Source organism: Gopherus flavomarginatus, chromosome 3, assembly GCF_025201925.1.
Source record: "Gopherus flavomarginatus isolate rGopFla2 chromosome 3, rGopFla2.mat.asm, whole genome shotgun sequence".
Taxonomy (NCBI): domain Eukaryota; kingdom Metazoa; phylum Chordata; order Testudines; family Testudinidae; genus Gopherus; species Gopherus flavomarginatus.
The window spans coordinates 41,348,604-41,356,543 of record NC_066619.1 but is presented as its reverse complement, the minus strand read 5'-3'; positions in this window follow the sequence as shown (position 1 = coordinate 41,356,543).

Sequence of the window (7,940 nt, the reverse complement as noted above, 5' to 3'; positions counted from 1 at the left end):
AATAATACCCTGGTGAGAGTGTTCCTATGGGGCCAGATAGGGACAGTTAATTACTCCCCCACATAGTGGGCTGTGCAGAGCTCACTGAGGTGTCATACATCAGGGAAAACACACCTAGTGTGCCACGCCTTAGAAAGATTCAGCATCTATTCCTTTCCTCAGCCAGGCAGCTCTGCTTCTTGTCACAGAAAGGAGGCGGCTACAGTATGGGCCATAGTGGGGTTATGTTACTGCCAAATAGTATATAAATGGTGCATAATACTATGCCACACTTAAGATGACCATTTCTGAAATAATAAGGTTTTGTTTTGTATACTAACAAGTGTGCAAAACCTATGCAAACTGGCAATATGCATTTATTGCTGCCTGGAAGCTACAGTGACATATAAGCAGAAATGAGTGACCCTAAGGTGGTTCAGGGATTTGTTGGGTTTTGTTTAATCACAACTTATTCAAACCCCTTGGTTGAGGAGCCAGGTAGGAGCTCTCAGCAGCCCAGGATCTCTCACAAAACTCTTTCATTCCTTCTCTATTTACTTTGTTGTCCTTCTCCCACGCTCACCTTTAGAGTGTCTTCCATGAAGTCCCTTAAGCTGAGAACAGCCCCCCGTGCTCCTCCATTTCCTCTTCAATACCTACTTCTTTCCTGCAGTCTCCTAGCCCTCATGTGACCAGGCTGCACTGTGCTTGCCTGTCTGGTATCTGTCCTGACTGTTTGTTTGATACTGCATTACACCTAGTTATGCCTGCAGATTATAAATTCTTCAGGGCATGAACTCAATCTTTTGTCTGGCACATTCCACCTGAAATAGATGTATGGACACTTAGCATCATAAGATTTCTAGTACTTCCCAATTTTGCCCTGGTCAGAAATACTGCAAGGGGAGCTTCTCTCAGATTCCCCCCTCCTTTTTTTTTTTAATTTCAACTTCCAGTTCCAGACTAATAGCTGAAATTTTGTGCAAGGCACCAAATACCCTAGTGTGATGCTTCCCAGGGCAGCAAGGGTTGTAAGGCACTTCACTACCACTTGTCCTCAGCATGAGAAAGCCATGTCTGCACATGACATGGGTCAGCTTCCTGGCTCCACTGGCCATGGGCAACACAAGTACTCCTCAACCTCTGCTGTCCCTCTGGATGTTTGTGATAAGCATGAGCCAACCCTTGAACACTTCAAGCCTCTCTCTGGAGCGTCCAGCCCCTGGTTCACTGGACACGTATGGTACAGTATTCAGGTTTGTTGCTCCAGAAGAAGCAGTTCTCCCCATCTTACCAGCTCTACCTCTGCTAACTGCTCCTCTTCACACACAGCACTCAGATGTATTTATAGTGAACCCAGAAAAAGTTTTTATTTAACTAAGAGAAGAGATTCAAATGATGGCATGTAGAAATATTGGAAACAAATGGTTACATATACAATAAAATCATAACTTGCATTCTAAAACCTAGACCTCATCCCAAGGACCTTCTAGAGTTTTTCCTGCCAGGCCTGGCTTTGATCCTTTTTTCCTGAGGCAGCCATGCTAGCAACTGTAAACTTCCTGCTGAAGTGCACTTCATAGCCTGTGACAGGAGAAATGAACCTATGCCTTTACAAGTAGAATGATTAGGGGCTTTCCCACTAGGAGGTGGAGGAAACTATCACTATGACACTAAGTGAAGGAGGAAAAATATTAATATGTTGTTTACTTCAAGAAATGTTCTTAAGACTCATAGACTCATAGACTCAAGGACTGGAAGGGACCTCGAGAGCTCATCGAGTCCAGTCCCCTGTCCTCATGGCAGGACCAAATATTGTCTAGACCATCCCTAATAGACATTTATCTAACCTACTCTTAAATATCTCCAGAGATGGAGATTCCACAACTTCCCTAGGCAATCTATTCCAGTGTTTAACTACCCTGACAGTTAGGAACTTTTTCCTAAAGTCCAACCTAAATCTCCCTTGCTGCAGTTTAAGCCCATTGCTTCTTGTTCTATCATTGGAGGCTAGGGTGAACAAGTTTTCTCCCTCCTCCTGATGACACCCTTTTAGATACCTGAAAACTGCTATCATGTCCCCTCTCAGTCTTCTCTTCTCCAAACTAAACAAACCCAATTCCTTCAGCCCTCCTTCATAGGTCATGTTCTCAAGACCTTTAATCATTCTTGTTGCTCTTCTCTGGACCCTCTCCAATTTCTACACATCTTTCTTGAAATGTGGTGCCCAGAACTGGACACAATACTCCAGCTGAGGCCTGACCAGCGCAGAGTAAAGCAGAAGAATGACTTCTTGTGTCTTGTTTACAACACACCTGTTAATGTGTGTTGTAAACAATTGAGAGAATGCTTCAGAACTGGATCTCCATCAGGAAGAAAAAAGTGACAAAGAAGAGGTAGCTTCCATGTTTCACTCAGGGCCACAAATTCCTAACACTGCAGTTTACCAAAATAAACTCAGTTATTGAAGAACAGTCAGGTGTGTTTTCTGTAGAAAACACAAGAGCTTACCCATATCTATATCTCCTTGCTGCATAAAGTGTAAGGCACATTTTTCATAGGACTATGAAGTGTTCTATAAATATGCACCTGCTATATACAGTATATAAATATGTATTTTGTTCTGAGGAAATACAATTTATTCCATGCTGAAAGCTAGCATGACAAAGCTTAGAATGTCTTTATTTTCTGGATTTCCTGCACATAAATATTTTAATTTTTGTTTCACCCTCTCTCCTACTTTTAAAATGAGTTTAATATTAATGAAGCTATGCCGAATTGAAAGCTTTTGATGTTAAAGCCCTCTCTATCTTAGAACAGATGTTGCATGGATATTGTTGGTCCAAACTTCCTCACACTGTCAAGTGTGTATCAAACTGGAGTTGGCAGGACTACCTCTACAGCTGATAGAACAAGAACTGAATAGACTCTCTGCTACGACTGTCACCACTTGTGCCTGGTATGATGCCCAGCAGAAACTGAACTCCGATCACCAATTCACTTAATATAGACAACAAACAGTCATCAGATAGTAGGGGCAACTGGCTACTGCTGACCTGGACCAGATGAGGACTGGCAAAGATCCAGATATGAAAGGCTCTGAAACCCACTGTCAATTCCTGGCATCATGCAGCAAAAGAAGAGACTCTTCAACTGGCTCCCCATAGACCACTAGAGGTGAATTAAACACAGTCTGTTACATAGTGTTGACTCTTTTTCCATTTCTTAAGTTGTACTACAAAGAGTTAAAATACATTAATATTAGTTTTCCATGAATGCAAGTGCTGTAGCTGCCACAGCGATATTATGTAATTGCAAATGGGAAGTGAGATGGTCTCTGAGACCATCTCTATTGAAACATGTTGTCCACGTAGGACATGACTCGGGTAAGCTGCAACTGTGATCGCTCTGTTAGACACTCCCTGAAAGCAACAGGCCTTGACCTACACTCTCTCCAGAGTGGAACTTTGCAGTTCATCTCACTTCAGACTGGATCACCAGGCTACAACACCCCCAACCCCATGGGCCTGTCATGGTTACAGAGGCAAGTAGTGCTCATGTATGCTCTTGCAGTCTTGCATAGGTGCACCCCCTCAGGTGACAAGTTCTGCTACCTTCACTTCTCTCCAGGTGGAACCCTGTAGTGCTGTGCAGCGATGTGGGACTCACCCCTTCAGCACCTCCTACTGGTCATCTCCAGGAATTAGCATTTCCAACTTCTGGAGGGCCCTCTGCAGGCCAGTGTCCCACTGCCGCTTGGCCCCCCGTGTCCCTCCCAGGACTTCAGTACCCCGTTATCTAGGGTGCTTCCCCCTGGCAGTAAACCCCTCAGTCTCAGGGTCTCCCCTTCCCAAGGAACCCCCACCCCCTATTCCCACCTCACCTCAGTCGTAGGCTACTGCCAGTCACCAACTAACCTCTGCTCCCTGAGGCAGACTGCAGTGTCAGCCACTCATCACAGGCAAGGAGGTTTGGGACCTGCTGCCTTTCTCTGCAACCCAGTACCTCCACGGGGCCTTGGACAAGGCCCTGCAGCCTGGGGAGTTGCCAGCCCCTCTAGCCTTTCCCCAGCCCTGTCTAGGTACCCTGAGTTTCCCAGCAGCCAGGCGCACATGCCCACGCTTGTGCTCTCTCTGAAACAGAGAGAGACTGACTGCTTCCTGGTCCACTGCCCTCTTCTAAGGGCCAGCTGCAGCCTGATTGGGGTGTGGCCCAGCTGTGGCTACTTCCCCAATCAGCCCAGGTTTTTCCTTACCACAGCCCTCTCCTAGGGCTGTTTTAAGCCCTTCAGGGCTGGAGTGGTGGTGCCACTTGTAAACTGGATCCTAGAGAGTCAGCCCCCTTTTTCCAATCATGTTAACACCACAGAACCTGTAGAACCTGCAGGACACTCCTGTTTGGGTGCCTGTGACCAGTGGTTGATTAAAATGATTCAGAATGGCTTCTTCCACACAGACATTATCTATTCACTCCAATGTACACAGCAAACAGGGAGGAAGGGTTGACCCCACTATAGGCCTGCATGCCTGGGGCTTGCCTACAGCTCATCAACTCTCTCAAACCTTGCGAGCTCCATTGTATCCAGCACATTCTGCAGAGTCTCTGCCTTAGTTCCACAGCCCTGCTGCTTGCTCTGCCTATATGAACATCTTTCCTCGAAAAGCTGCTGCCTGCACCCCACTCCTTTGCCCCTGAGAACAATTTAGTATCCTTTTGGTCTTAGTTTCTGGCTTGAAAAAATAAGGCCTGTCATAGAATATTATAGAGTTGGAAGGGACCTCAGAAGGTCATCTGGTCCAACCCGCTGCTCAAAGCCCCAATCTCCAGACAGATTTTTGCCCCAGATCCCTAAATGGCCCTTTCAAGGACTAATTCAGAACCCTGGGGTTAGTAGGCCAATGCTCAAACCACTGAGCTATCCTGCCATTTTCCCCTAACAGCCTGGTAGGGATTTTTCCAATAACTCACTCACCGTTAAGGGCCCTTGGTATTTTCCCTGGAAATACCTATCTCTGTCATTGTTTCATTTCCTGCTTACTCCTCCTCCACGGCTTCCGTTGATTTAATGCTGTGCAGTCAGGCAAACTGAAATGCTGACATCATTACTCTATCCTCGGGGCTGCATTAAGTCACATACAACCAGTTACAGGAACTGACATATACTTACTTAAGAATTATCCTTACAGTACCGCTGACAGTGGATACAAATGTGTAGAGCTGCAGTGAGCCATATGCTAGATATGGAATTCCTGGCATACAGTTCTTGTGAAATGCTTGTGGACTCATCCAGTTGGCTGTGGATGAAAAACAAGCCTGCAAAATGCCTAGGTTTCTGTATCTGACTCAATTGTTCATCTGAAAGTCAAGTTTCTTAAGGAAAAAAGAGAGATAGAGACTGTGTGTACCTGGAATAAAAGCACCCCCATTTAACAACTCCATTTCTGCGAGTTCCTCTAGTTGCTTTTCTCTTGAGACTCGAACAATGTTTTAAAATCTTAAGTCCCCATCTCCCTACTAAAATAAGTCATCTGGTGGTCACAGCATTATCTGATTTGAGTCATGTACAGAGCAAAATCCCATGGAAGGAGCAGATACAACTCTGACTTTCAGAAAGCTGAAAGGGAAAAAAGTTCCCAAAGGGACCTTATTTAAAATATTTTTTAAAAAATACTTTAAAAGATAGTTAGGGGGGAAAGTGTACCTAGAGACAGAAAACAAATAAATCATCAATCGAGTAAATAGTTTTTTTTACAAGTTTCAATATACAGTAACTAGCTCATCCACATTTCATGACATCCCAAAGGAATTTTGATTGGAATCCTTTAAAGCACAGGTGAACCTTACTACAAAACATTGGGACGATTTTCAGAAATCATTGGAGAGACTGCAATTGAAATTCAGCCCCTTTGAATTTAACCAAGGAAGAGAGCTACAAGGGTCAATGACCATGGCTCAGTAGGGATGGACAAGTAGGGAAAGTGGTAAGTAGAATTATTTTTTTAAACAAACAAGATGGTAAAGAGGATTGGGACATCTATAACCATATCTAGCACAGAAATAGAGTGACCAGATGTCCCGATTTTATAGGGACAGTCCCGATATTTGGGGCTTTGTCGTAGATAGGCGCCTATTACCCCCCTACCCTCTGTCCCAATTTTTCATACTTGCTGTCTGGTCAGCCTACATAGAAACAAGTTAGAAGTGCAAAAAACCAACACACTGTTCCTTAACTACTTAGTTTCTTTGTGTACATTATCATAAATGACAAACAAAAGCTGATCAGCTACAAACAGTGGGAGAACTAGTAGATTATATTCTCTTTGCAGTGGAGTGACCACAGTACTGCTGAAATAAAATCTTCTTTCCTGATATAGTGGGGCTGACATTTTTGTGAAAAGATTGTATACACTGCTTAACGTACACACATATGTATAATACACTGCAAAGTATCAAGAGAAATGAGCAAACTGCTGACATTGTTGGAAGATATTTCTGGATAAAAAAATCAATCCTTGAAGTCAGGGTAAAACATTAATATTCTCCCAAAGAGGCTGTAAGATGTGGGAAGAAATGGTAAGTACAGTAGCTCAATATCAAACATCAGAAAAATATTACAAATGTATTACAATTTTGCAAGATTTGTTCAGGAACGTACAGAAAGCTAATACCTCAAGGGGACTAACAATCTGAATTTGAGAGGAGGAAAGGATTGTTCCACTGGCAGTGTAAAAAGAGCTAACGTCTTGCAGAACAACAAAATAATTTGTAAAATATGCACAGGATACCACCACAAAAAGAAGGTAATTCTAAACCCTCCCAACCCCCGAACGTGGCACCATATCATCCTCCAAACCTATTCCTTCCAGCACAGGGCTGTATCATCTTTTACGTGAGCTACACCTATGTAGAAGACAGGAAGCTTCCAAAATTTGCACATGCAGAATTTCTGATGTATTCTTTTCTTAGGTTGTAGGATTTGCCTGTGCCTATTCCAACAAGTGGGCAGAGATTCAGCCTCCCAAACCAACAAGATCTCTAATGATCAGTTTTGCTCTCTGGAGATCTAACAACTTCAGATTTCTACACTGCTTCCTTGTTTCCCTCCTTCAGCGCCGCACCTCAGCAGCATTGTCACTGCCCTGGAGATTAAGTATTTCACATCACAGAGGATGAAAGTTATATGGAATTGGTCAAAGTCCAATACTGTGGAGACCAGACATTCTCCCCAAGCTCTGTCTGGCCCTCCTTCTTCCTTTCTGTCTTTTAGACCTGTAGAGTTCAACTCCCAGCTAGAGGCACTTCTAGGAAATCAGAGGAAAAGGGAATGATCTATCAGAGGTGGCAATCTTTATGCCTTTCTGTAACTTCCCTGCCTGGATTTGCAAGGTTTGTGTCCCGTGTGCTCAAATTCCTTCATCTATTGTAAATACAACAATAGTTTAACAATGTTTTGGCATAAATTCAGATTAATAAAAGTATGGAGGGGGAAGTAGGAAATCTGGCTTTCATAATTTTGTAAAGCATTGATTGTTCATTCAGAGCTTTCTATAACTTTAATTAGTCTCTGATTTATTTTATATGCATTTCTATGGCATTCATCACTATAGTATCTGAGAACCTAATAATACTCTAGAGAAATAGAAATGTATCAGCATTCTGATTTTACAGTTTTACAAAATCCATCATATTAAATTGATTAAATACCTAAATTTTTAGCCTAAAATGACTTCTATATCTTTCTGAAAAATTACATTTCTCAGCATAGATGGAGGTCATAGATAAAAGAAGTCACCTTTCTCTTCGATGCAGCTCAAAGACAGAGTGGAATTTAGTTCCTCTGTATTAGAAACACTAATATAACTTTATATCCAGCATAGTACATTTTATAAGCAATTTCAGTAGCTGTAATTTAAATTCACACGCTGCACTGTTTTAGAACTTCCCTCCATCAATTTATCATA